The sequence below is a fragment of the Diadema antillarum genome, unplaced genomic scaffold, assembly GCF_040938485.1.
Source record: "Diadema antillarum isolate AM-2024a unplaced genomic scaffold, OU_Dant_1.0 scf00000146, whole genome shotgun sequence".
NCBI lineage: Eukaryota > Metazoa > Echinodermata > Echinoidea > Diadematoida > Diadematidae > Diadema > Diadema antillarum.
In genome coordinates, this window is record NW_027271035.1 from 1,417,734 (window position 1) to 1,431,481 (window position 13,748).

The 13,748-nt window shown below is 39.1% G+C and overlaps 1 protein-coding gene across 1 annotated transcript in view; it reads left to right on the forward strand.

The window, feature by feature from the left end:
• The first annotated feature begins 1,459 nt into the window (after positions 1–1,459).
• LOC139721664 (alpha-N-acetylgalactosaminide alpha-2,6-sialyltransferase 5-like) overlaps positions 1,460–13,748 on the forward strand; it is a 71,490-nt gene continuing 59,201 nt past the window's right edge. Inside the window, exon 1 of the mRNA XM_071632994.1 lies at positions 1,460–1,599. The gene's annotated coding sequence lies outside the window, so the exon portion shown is untranslated. The remainder of the gene's footprint in view (positions 1,600–13,748) is intronic.

The window sequence follows — 13,748 nt, forward strand, 5'->3', positions numbered from 1 at the left end:
GTCGTAAATAAAGAGAAAAAGAACTTCGATGAAAAGAGAGGATTACATGAAAGGAGCTTCTCAGATTAAAATGTTTAATCATGATAAACATAACTTCAAAAATACTGTAATGATAGTTATTGACATCTAAGAATTTGGGTTTAGAAAGAAATGAAAAGAACTGTGAATGACGTTCAGTCTTTTGATTAAGTTGAATTTATCTTTGATCCGATAGCGGCCGAATAAACATTGACGCAATTCAGTGATTTATCTCTCGTGCATGTTGACTCTCCCAACTTACAACCGCAGCCAAATAGACATTGGCACTAAATGGCAGCGATTAATCTGCAAACTCGTACATGACGGACAGAGTTAACTTTAGACCAAAGTTTTGGAGGGAGAGACACTCTTTCTGAGTATGAATAACTCAAACTTTTCGATGAATTTTTGAGTTCATATAAAATGTCACCGCCCTGAAGTGGTAGCGTGTGAGAAAGATATAGCGTTTGGAATAATGGAAATGAGCGCATGTGTGAAGAATCGTTTAAAAAAGAAAAAAAAAAGAGGAGAATAAAGAAAGATCATACTTAAGAACACTTTAGCCTGTTCGTTTTCCCAACCAAAAATTGCCTCTGTGAAGTATTATGTTGTGGTGCCGTCTGATAGACGTTGAGTTTTGGTTTGTTTGATTTTGTATTCGTTTTTTTTTTCTTTTGTTGTAGCTGTTTTTAACTTTATAGACATGTGAATCGTAGATGGATCCTACAACATAAATTCTTTGTACATCGTGGCGTTATAACACTTTCGGAAGCACTGAACAGTGGCAGATGATAATAAATCAATGCTAAAAAGTAACGATCCTTTCTATCGTCACGGTATACTGCTTGGTGTGACGAATATTCGTCAAGCTCTGGAGTACCGTGCGCGAGCACAGTGACAGCCCTGCGCCCGTAGAATCCTCTTGCGCCGGTGATTCCTGATCAACGTTACCATGGGTGTGTGAAGCCGCTCCAAGTCCGATCGATCAACCGTTGCGTGGATGGCAATCGGCTGTGCGTTTTTTCCGCTTCGCTGCGCGGCGGCTGCTGGCGTTCGGGAACCACCCTAATTTGCATATGACCCCAAAGAGCTCGTGCTTTCACACGCCGGACCGGCTCGCGGCTCTCTTGCAAGGTCAGATGCATTGCAGCAGGAGGATCCAGGATGCTATGGTAATTTATGAGCCCGTGGTTCCGTTGTGCGTCCGTACACGGCCGTCCAAAACGAAAAGGGTCAGTGACGACCTCCAATCCCCTCCGCCCCCCCCCCCCCCGCCACTAAAGTTGCATTGACGATGGGGGCGCACATACCGCTCCTGCTGCTGCCGAGCCAAGCGCCCGTCTGTGCATCAGTGTTATATCGCATGTACAATGATATGCCTTCTTTACACGTAAAGGATACCATGTACCATGAGATGGCACGGGGCGCGGCGTTGGTAGGGCAAGTCATGAACAATTTTTGAATACACTACTCTGCATGAATAGCTATGCACGACACTACCGTTGTGGCTTGGAAAGGGTATTAACGCCCTTCTTCTTCTTTACTGCATCTGGAATTATATGGATTTTCCTTTATGATGAGGTAAGAGTTTGTGTATATGAATGATTTTGTAATTTTGGGGATTCAAATTGCCTTCTCATTTTGTCAGACAATTCTGTCGCATTTATTGGGTCGGAGAGAGGAGCAGCTACTGTAGCAGGACAGCGCGGAGTATGCACGCCCTGCACCAGTGTCATCCGCAATGCAATGTCAATGCAACTGTAGCTGTGACTGGTGACTAAACGTTAGTAAAAATATTGACGACATGCACATGGAGTATCGTAACGAAACAACAGACGATTTTGCTTGTAGAAAAGATTCTAGAATCTAGTTGTTTTAAAGTTGTAAATTACTGTGTATGGAGAAAGACATGGGATGGTCCTTGGTGGAGGCTCATTTTCGGAATGTTAAAATGTAACGTTACATACTCTGCAAGAGGGATGCACTAACTTGGAAGAAGAAGAAGAAGAATTTAGAAAGTTGTACTTGTACTGTAGCACGAGACTGTGCGACGAGATGGCAGCTTTTTTTTTTTTTTTTTGGTTTATTGTAGATCTATGTTTGGTATTCCAAAAATGACAATCTAACATTGTTAGATTATAAATTATATTAGGCCCTAACAGTAGCTAGCTAGAACTCTAGACAGAAAATTCCGTTTGTTCAGGGGAGTTTTTTAAATCTTGCTTTTACTTTACTTTTGGCCCTCCTCCATCCGGAGGCGATTCTGTGAAGCCAGACGTACACTGTAGTATTCTGTCACTGTGTTTAGTCGTAGTCTCTGTGGAACATATCCCTGACAACAAAATACAGACTGATTTTTCTTCGGTCAACTGTCAAAGCCCTAGCGGACCCTACTTTGGTAGTGTCAATTCTTTTGACAACAAAGACAAAGCCGAAGGTCACCAAAAAATATACGCGTCTGTTAAATACTTTTTTACATTGTACTATGGTCGGAAGGACTTCCATATGTACAATTGTACCCCCACTATTAGTATCAGTTACCGGTACTATTACACCTACATTTTGTATGAGCTTCCTCTGGCTCTGAAGTCCGCATTTCCCTAGTAGGACACCGAGATCAGTGTTACCTTAACTCTATAAACCCTAACCCTAACCCTAATCTTAAACTGAGTAAACTCTAATCCTAATCCCACAAAGCCACCTAAACTTATTCGTTACTTAGCTATACAGTCATAACGACACATAGCGGGGGGTACTTATGGAAGTCTTGCCCTACGGTCCGTACGGACTAGGTTTTTAGGTTCTATCAAAGATCTTTTATCGTTGATATGTGTTCTACTTCTGGTCAGAACTGTGTTGTTAAGACACTGTAAATTTGTATGACTCTAGTCTTAGTGACAGAAAATCTGTCTGTCTGGAGGAGGTTTTTTAATCATTTTTTTTTTTTTTTGCTTTTACATTCCTCCTCATCCATAGGAGGGGATTTCATGAAGCCAGACGTAAATATTACTGCAATGTTCTAATGTAATCTCTGGGAACATATCCCCGACAGCAAGATACAGACTGGTCTTTGGTCAGTGATACAGATTGATACTGATATACCCTGCTTTCAATTAGATGTTCTACTCTAGATACTTAACCAGTGTGAAATGAAAGAGGACAACATTTTTCAAACTTGTCAAATAGAGCACATGTCCTTCATTGTTTGGGATTCAAATTTGAATGTTACTGTACCTTGTACATGTACAGTGTACCTTCTCTAAATGAATTATTGTAAATGTGATGGGTAGAATAGTGTCGGCCTAATTATAATTAGAAATCTAGATTCTATCCCGATTTGCCGCATATTATTATTAACTCTCTGCAACAGTGGCAAATCTTCCTCCATCTGTGATAGAGAAGAAATAATAAGATCACTAATTAATATCAATTATGACTCTGGCAAACCCAACTCACTCAACACACAGGGCACCCATAATATTAATAAAGATAAGCTCAATACCAATGGAGATTCGCGTGGTCAAGAGTGGCCAGGCGATGTGCAGTCAGCATGTCCCTCTTAGCAGCAGGTTATGTGCCGGGTCGCGGCAAAGCATCAGATTTTGCAACAGGGAGTGCTCCCCGTTTGCGGCATGAGGCAAATAGGCAGTACGCACGATTACATTGAATTGTAAGTAGAGGCTCCGATGTTGGCACCTACAGATTGCACGTGTGCAGTGAATGCATGTCTCGATATACACTGTGTCTGATGCAAACCAGAACATGTGCCCTCCATCGTAGCCCTGTTTCCGGCCTCCCCTGAAACCTCACAAAATTATTCATTTTACATCATTTTTACAATTGGGAGCAGAAGACAGCTCTTTGCACCTGTAGTACTCTCTCCCATCAATTCTGATTGACCCCCCCCCCCCCAAAAAAAAAAAAAATGTATGAAACTAGTCATATCTTGGTATACAGTCATGTCCATCAAAGCCCTAATTTAGCGATAAGTAAATTGCAGACTAACCTTTTCGAGAGGCTTCCTTTGAGATTTCCTGTTGTTTTCAACTAACTGGTAACAAGCATCGAGTGTGCTTTTAATACATGTAGTCCCACGTATAGAACAAAAGCAGTCCAGAGTTTAACTCTCTTGTGTGTACATGTACAGTACTGGAAGTAGGACCCTAGTCTTAATGAAATATCTGTACACCTATAGTCTGTACAGTCTGTATGTTGTACGAGTACACGTGTACTCCAATATGTAATACTGTATAAACTGTTATTTTCGCGTACAGATATTTTGGCGAATTAGAAGGTGACAGACATTTTTGCGAGATGTTGATTTCACGAATTGACACCAACGCTATCTTGCATGTATTGTTACTCCAGTGTATGGCAACATTTTCGCGTGTTGTTCAATTTGCGATCCAACTGTGATTCGCGAAATTTGCGAAAATTAAACCCTCGCAAAAATAACCACATATAGTATTCTGGCTATCCAAACTAGTCATGAATGCAGATGATATTGACACTTTTGTCGACCGTTTGTATTAAATAATCTGACAATTAGGAAAGATCTAAATTCCAGTCAATTTTAACTAGTGTTAAATTCCTTATCTGAGATTAAATGTGAAAAAATATATATATTATTTCACTCTTTTTGCATTATATATCGAAGCATGTCAATTTCTTTTTGGGGAAAGACTTCCTTCTATTCCCCACTAAGTTTGCCTTACCACCCTACAATGTACACTACCTTTGAACCATTTTAGCTTAGGCACGGATGCATACACTCACACACATTTTGGCAAGTGGTGGAGTATGAATGGCTGGGGGGGGGGGGTGGATTAGGGAGAGGGGGGTATAAGGAAGTCTTCCCCCTTTTTTTTTTAATGGGCACAGAAAACATTGCCTGCCGTCCACTTACTAATAGTACAGGATCATCTTGGGGGAAAAAAATTAAATATGTATTTTTTCCTCTGCTAGGCAAACAGTATTGCCATGAAGGCCTATTAAAGAAGTCATGATGATTTAAAAGCGGTATTTGCAGAACTGGACCCAAATGTTTTGCAGGGAAACTGATATCAGATGTTGTTTTTTCCGTGTACATGTACAAGTAAGAAAAGTTTTAAGCACAGCTGTTTTTGAATTGGTAGAAAGAAGGAGAAAAAAACTTCCATACACCCCCCAACTAACTGTTGCTATGCCACTCTATACTACCCTACCCTCCTTAGCTTAGGCATGGATGCCCACATTCACACACATTTGGCAAGTGGTAGGGTGCAAGCATGTAGGCCAACATTGTATGAGTGGGGGGAGGGGGACATACAATGTACACATATAAAGGAAGTCTTGCCAGAAGGAGATATGCACATGAACAGATAATGGCTTGTTGCACATTGTTTACATTGCTAGCTTGTCCAGTAAAATGTGTCAACATCAACAAGGGACCCAAACTGAAGATACAAGTGTTTTCAATGTGTCAATGAAGATTTCTTTTCTTGGAACCCTTTTCCTCTGAAACTTCAAAGTTACGGTTTTTAAGTAAACGTAGAAGCTAAACTATGCAAGTACAGCATATATATGTAAAGACCCTTGTTAGACTCCTACAATAAGACCAAAATACTTGCTAGCTGATCAGTCAAAAAGAAAAGAGACCTACAATGTATCTGACATGAGCAAGGAGGCAGTTACAATGTACGCCAGAAGATCATGAAGCGTACCAACTGCTCATTTGTGCATACGAGCAGCTTGGTATGCTTCGGTGATATCTAATCTTTCAAGGTAAATGCAAGCATGCCAGAAAATTAAGAGTGGACAGTTATTGTGTGCATATGTTTGTAGCCCCATTAATCTCCTTTTTCTGTATTGGGTAAAAGGATCACTCAATACAAATACCTATTTGTCCACAGTAAAGAAATGAAACCAGTTTCACAGTGTAGTGAGCAAGTACAATTGTGTGTATGTGCACTCACAGTGTGCTTTGTAAAAAGCAGTCAACTGGAAATGCATGCGGAATTTAGAATTGTAATTCTGTTTTATCAGTGATACTAGAGCTTAGCTGAAAATATGTTTCAAATTACCCAACTTGTAATATCTAGTAAGAATCAATTTTATCATACAGTTGATGAAAGCTGGAAAATAGAAGCACGCAAATGCTATTAAAGAATAGTGTATAATGCCATATACCCATATTTTTCTCAGTTTTTATTTTCCCCTTTTTTTTTAGTCGGGTGCCTTTCACAAATTTAAAAACCTTGCCGAAATTACATAACTCTGATCCCAACATGAATGCCACGCACAGGCTCATACAGTGTACAGACTGTATACGTACAATTATATCACTGGTATGCAGTTGGTACGTAAACAAGGTGTGTGTACCAGTACGCACATCTGATACAGTAAGACACAGTTTTCATGTGTCCCACTATGGACCGCTTCCAATTTTTGTTATGACCTGTTACAAGTACATGCTGTCATGTTTCTTGCATTCACCCAATTTAATTATAACACAGCATCCACAGCAGTCACGGCCTGTCACGTTTGTCCGACTGCCATGGCTGCCAGGAACATGCTGTAAATGTAGCATACACTTGTATACAAGCAATTTGTCAGATTATACTCCATTAGCAGAGGAGGAGACAAAATAATTTCATATCAGTACTCTTGTATAGAATATGAAGGGAGTATAGAATATGAAGGGAGTTTGATTGACTCTGACAATACATTGTATGCTTATATCACAGCCCCAGATGAACTTTATGAATTTGATATGAGATGAAAAGAAGATCCATGCTTGACTGTTTGAAGCATACAAAATTTACAGTGTACGTGTACACACGTGTACAGTATCATGCACATGCATGTACCAAGCAGTGTTACAATCTACTTCCTTCTCCAAAGCTGAACCAGTCACCAATCACTGAGCATGGGCTGTACAATCAGTTTTATGAGCAATTCACAGAAAGCAACTCTGTCAAACTTGCCCTACTTGTTCTACCATCAATCGTGAGTCACCACTCGCAGGACATTCATTGTAATTTGTCCATGCCGTATTTGCATTCTTTGCATTCCAATCAATGCTGTACAAATAAGGTTGTTTGTACCAAATAGTATTTTCTCAGTAAGTATATCATTGGACAAGGAATTATTCAGTTGGTACTTGACACGAACAATGCATTTTTGAACATACAGTACATATACTGAGTCAACTGCTGTTTAAAATAGACAGTTGTGCACAGTTGCAAAGCAAAGTATTCTACATATAAAGTAACTGCACACAAAGGCATGGAAACATTGAGACATGAAGGAATCAGACAAAGTATGAAATAACACAAACTTACACATCAAGGTGTTGAACATGACACATTCAAAAACTTTAGTCATTTATTTACAATGTACCACAACCCTGTTCTTTTAGTTGTATATTGTCAGAGTTGTTATAAAAACACATGCTCACACATAACTGTTTTTTTTTTAATGTGTCAAGAAATCAACCTAGCTGATCATGTTTGGTTACATTCATTTTATAGCTTGAAAGAAAAAATAAATCAACAACACCTGCTTTGTGCTCCTGGTTTCTTGCTCCTGTGTTCACAGAACTTGCATATTTCTTTACAATTTATACATTTAAAAAAAAATACAGGTGCATGATATAAAATACGATGTACAACATGTTCTTGAGATTATTCTTGGCTAACTCTACAGTTAAGTGTTTATTTGAAATACTGTTCAGTTGAGTAGTGAAGGTTGGTATGGTGCAGTTTCAGTAACAATGCTGTTGCATCTTCAAAAGTCCATGATGAGTGCCAAAGTAGGGCATCTCTCCACTAATATGCATGTACAGTGTATGCTGCATGTGAACTTTGGCTTTGTATGCATGACTACAGTACATACATAAGATATGTACACATATGTACTTGAAGCTGTTTAGTCTTCTGGAAGACTTCTTATCAGGGCTTATCAGCATTTATTCAGAAATACAAATATTCAAAGTGGAGCAGAAAGTACATACACGTGTGTACATACATGTATCTTGGCCTGTTACATGTAGCATTTTAGACAGCCACCTACTATGTTTAAATGATACAAATTTATCTTGAACTCTATTGGAGTAATAACGGACTTCCTGCTTCTTTTGTGGGGGTGTTCTGATGTACAGCTACACTCTTTGTACATAATACATGTAGTGTACATTGTGCTATTCTGTATTGGCTCCGTTCTCGGTTAGCTCTTGGGGGGGGGGGGGGCGCTAGAGGGCATTCAGTGTGTGCATTGAAATTGTGCAGGGCTTCAGGTGTTGTTAGGAGTATTGATTGGTTGTTCTTTTGAGAACAAAATAGCAACAGTGTCAAACCAATGCTGTGGATGTCCATCACTGACTTGAAGGGATGGCTTAGTCAAAGGAGATCATTGTGGAAAAAACATATGGAGTGGTGTGTGTAGAAGGACGCACAGTATTAACGGTTCTACATTGTACATGTACAAATTATAACATTTACGAGCATACATTGTATCACATGAGTGGCAGTTGTCAGCAAAATGCGATTGTGATAAAGAAAAGCACAGGCCTTCAGTAAACATAGTGTCTAATACCAGCATTTCTTTGCAAATTCTTTTGGAGGACTTTATATTGAAAATATGACAATCACACCATAGAAACACAGTCAGATTTGCCATATCAAGTGACAAATTGTATCACAAATCGTAAAAAAGTTTTCTGTGATCATTTGTCATTGCAAAATCAGGATTTAACATCAAGTAATGGGGGAAAAAAGAGTTGCCTATAAAATGCGCACTGCTATAGCTGTGTTTGTTATGATAGATTTTGACTGTACTACCTTGTAATTCTCATTGTCGCATAAACATGTAAATGTACGCTCTGCGCATGCCTTTTACACAGTAACTCTGCATTCCCAGAAGTGCACAATTAAACAGCGAAAATGTGACCCTGCTTAACCTCCCCATGACGCGTGTGGGTACGTAAGATCACTGCATTCATTATTTGCATGTAGTGTACAGCCTGCGTACGGATTTGACTGCTAGCGATGAAATGTTTGCATTCATATGTGGGATAGGGAGAATTGGTATTGTGGTATTTTGAAATCATAGAAAATGATGTTCTTCAGAACATTTTCTTTTCTACTATTATCTTTAGGGATAGCCTACGCTACTTGTCAATACGATTTTCTTTTTCCCCAGTAAAAATATATCGCAGACCTACAGTTCAAATTACATTACTGAAAGGCTGTGTGAAGCCAAACCCCAACTTTGATAATTGTGATTAGATGTAATAAAGTACATATTTTACATGTACGTGTACATTGTACATACAGTATTCTTCTTGTGATGTCTGCATGCTGGCTGAATTCTGTGCATTGATTTCAATGATAGATATTCACACTGCCAGCCATGTTGCACATGAACAGTATGTATGGTGCAATGTACTCGTACACTGTATGAAGAAGCTATTGAACGAATGCTGGATAAAATGCTCCTGAACGGAGGACTGTTTGTTGCTTTGTAGTTTTGACAGCATTGTCATCTGCCGGTACTGGTGTTTGCGCATCTTCTCAGTCCTTTATGTGGCAAGGTCTATACATATAGATAAAGTCAGTGGCCCATCCCTTGACTATCATGCTCCCTTACCCAGCCCCTGGGGACTTGGAGGATAGAACTGTATCTCAAGAAGCAGGGACGCCTTCCTGCAAGAAGGACGCATCTTGCTGTTCAGTGATGTGTGCTGTCAGCCAAATCTAGTGTATTGTTTGATGTAGACATGTGTCTGCACAAGTACACAATGCATCATGTGTAGTAGAAATCAGGGGAACATTGTCACATTTGCAATGTATTATACAGTGTCTAACAGAGCAGTGGGGTTTTAGAGAATTGATACCGCTGTAATACAGTAAGTACATTGGGTTCCTACATTTTACATCTTTGTAGGAGTGGCCAGAACATAAACACATACTGTACTTTTTCATGGGGATTACTGTACAGGTGTAGTGTAGACCTTTGTTTTGTAAGGTCAATTACAACTGTATACCATTCATATTTTGCATACTTTCTGTTTTGCAGTCACGACAGTTTGCATCATAAGATCGTATTACTGTCTGTAGGTGTTATATTTCATTATGCACTGATTGAGTAATGCATTGGTCGTTATTCACAGGAAACAAAACCTGCTGTAAAGTGGAAAGCAGGATGAAGGTCATAGACGGAGAGGTTTAGGGAGAGGAGGAATTCTACTGTGTACTGATATTCAGCTTTGAGAATGAAGAGAAATTGTTTTTCTATAACACAACAACTGGAAAGGTAGTACTGTATGTTATCTTTGGCTTTGACTAGTGTAAAAACTACAGTAGCTTGGCAGTGTAATTGAATATTGAAGTAACTAACAACAACTGCAAGTCTTATTTCCCCTTCTACTGCAGCATTACAACGCGCCTACATGTGTACATGTACATTTTTATATATAATTTACGTGCATGTTGCCTTTTTATTTCACAACCTGAGTTGCTTTTAAACATGTTTCTGTACGATGCTAGTGGTGCAGCGACTTTTGGCATACAGTACACTTGTATATTTAAAGACATGCTACTCACATGAAATGCTTTGCTGTATTTATTAACTAAAGTGGGCAGTGCTTTTAGGCAAATCCCATTTGCGATCAAGTCATTTTACTTTAATAGACAGCGCACTCACATCACATGAACAGACAAAGGGAACACAAGTCGCAGCATTGCATTGGATGCAAACACTTTACATCTTTCTTTGGAATCTCCCCCTCCACCTGAAGCAGGAAATCCTCTTGATCCCATCAGATGTCTCTATCACTATGCACCCATCCTCCCAGAACATTTTGATGAGACAAAAATGTAGGGCCTACAAATTGTATGTCTGCCTACATGTACACCTTTGAGAGTCCTTGAGACTTTTTTTTTCAGCAGTTGTACATGTACTTGTCTCAGAAATTTCCTTTTAGTATATTTAAAGTGGGACTGACAAAGTGAAATTCATTCAGCCCTGCTACACAAACTAACTTCCTACAGTGTACACTGTTGCGCTTCAAAGGCTAGAGCAGTTATTAAAACCAGTACCAGTGCCAGTAGGTGTTTACATGTAAAACATTAGTCTTACAAAACTGTCTCAAACCCAAAATGCCTTCACTTTGCTATTATTACACAACCTTATAGACAGTAGTGTTGTATGAACATAATGTATAGGCTACATTGTACATGCATACATTGCATCACTTTTCTTCAACAAAAAAGTAACATCGTAAATTCCAGTTGTTTACTCTAAATACTCACAAGTTTTGCTTACATGTATCATATGATTGCTTGAACTTCTGATTGGGCAGTGAGAATCGATTTTCAGCATCATACATTAGGTGTAATACATGTATGGCTTCTACATTGTAGCAACCATTTGCAATCATGTTTAAATTTGCAAGATATAATTCCAGCCATTGAAAATTCAATTTTGGCAAGGTCTCACAATAGTGTACCTACAACTGTAAGTAATGCGTCATCAAGGAAGATGGACCTCTTTCTCTCTAAAAAACAAATAAACAAAAAATCTGAAAATGCCTTTTATACAATGATAACGATGGCTGCCCAGAGTTCATTTAAACTTTGAAGAATGTGCCATACTTGTGCATGCCCTTGACCGAATTTCTAAAACAAAGAGTCATGCTTACATTACCACTCTACCAGGAGTTGAAGGGCCTACGTGTATGTTTGTAGTGTGTTAATAATGAAGAGCGTGCAAAATACATACCTTATGTACATGTGTACAATTCACAGCTGAGTGCACATAGATAACAGACAGGACTTGATATACAGTTGTAGCAGAGGGAGGGGTTCATGTGACAGCACACACCTTATGGATAGCAAATGAAATTGTGTGTCACTGTAGCGTCATGTTCCACATATCACAAACTGTGTTGTAACCTGTAGGGCACATGCAGCTGTGTTGGTACATGTGTAGCTAGTCTTTGGTACACTGGATGCTGTATTCTCCATGCTGTCATACAGTTATACAGTGTGCATACAAATGTACATGTACGATGTACATGTACACCATATCCATTGGTGTAAGTTCTGATTCATCCAGGTAACGTTAAAAAACGGTGCAAAATTAAATCAGTTCATATGGACTTCCTGTTTTAATTTCGAGAATGATTCATCTTGACTTACATCTGTACCAGGTACTGTTTTAATTCTGAGAACAAGAAACCGGTCTTGGAATTAAAACAGTAAGTCCAGATGAATTGATTTAATTTTGTACAAGCCGTACCTTTATTATTAGTGTACACCATACAAATGCACAGCTTTGTAGGTACATGTAGACATAGAACTGTCTACTGGCACTAGGTATCAAAATGCCAAGGGGCAAAAATGTTTGTATGGACTAAAAAACACCAATTGCCACTTCAAAACCGTACCCACTGGTATGTATGCAGTATCAAGACCGATCCATCAATGTGTGTGTCAATATGGAGATTATGAGAGATACTAGTTGTATGTACATAGGCCCTACACATTCAGAGCATACATTGTACTTGTGCGTACAAATGTACAGTATATTTGTATTTTATGGTAGTAAAAACTAAAATGTAGTGTACATACTGTAGTTGTTGGTGATGTACGTGCACTCTCGTCGAGTTGCAGTTTCTTTGACACCATGCAAAATGACAGCTGCTGTACTGTAGACTGTTGTCTGTACATCTTCTAGAAGATGCTACCCCTATAGTGGTAAATTGCGGGGGAGAGGTGCGAGGGGTTCAAAGATGCACTTTGTTCCAGTAAAAGCAGTCTAAAGTGATTACCAGCTTTAATGTGCTCGACGTAAGTCCATTTAGGAAATGGGCATTTCAGAAGAGAGTGTCAGTCTCCAAAGTTGACCTCTTTTCACTGATCAATGTTTGAATGCGCTCTCACCAGAGAGAAAAGATCAGTAATTTGCGTTACAGTGTAGTTGTACACATACACTGTACCTGTAGGCCTCTAAATATGGTTGTACAGAGAACATGCATGCACATTGTGTACAAAACTCACTGTATTGTAATTGATGTGAATTTGTACTCACAAGTATGATTTGCAATGCATCCAGAAAGATATGGCAAATTGCCCGTGTCCTACATGTACAGATTATACATTATGTACAAGGTCCACTGTAAGATTTCAGAGTTGAAATAGAACACAGAATGGACTACACTGTATGCATTGTGGCAATTTCTTGTCTGAATTTTGTTTTTGTGTTTCGAGTTGTTTTGCCATGTACCTTCTAAACAGTATTGTAGAGAGAAGGGGGAGGCTGATGTGCAATTTATAGACAGACACTTGTACAACCTGTAGGAGCACAGTTCTTCTCTGCTGTACAATCAAACCAGGTCAAATTTGGCTGGTAAATTTGCCCTGTCACAATGAACAATAGTGACTGGATTAGACTAGAAAAGGGCAATGCCGGTAGTTAGTCTATAGGAAACCATGACCTACAATGTGATAGTGTGTCATATCCTCAGATCATTGTCCTCTGTTTTCGCAGTGAAGGTCACATTTCAATTTTTTATTGTGGGCTGCCGATCAATATGGTAAAACCAGAAAAATTGTGGCATAAAAATTCTTTTAATTCCAGCTGACAGCCTTTTTGCAGTATAAAACTTTCACAAATTGCCGACCTTGAAAAAAACAATGATTATACTGCTTAGATGTACGTGTAGGCCCTGCAAGTGATACAGGGATTTG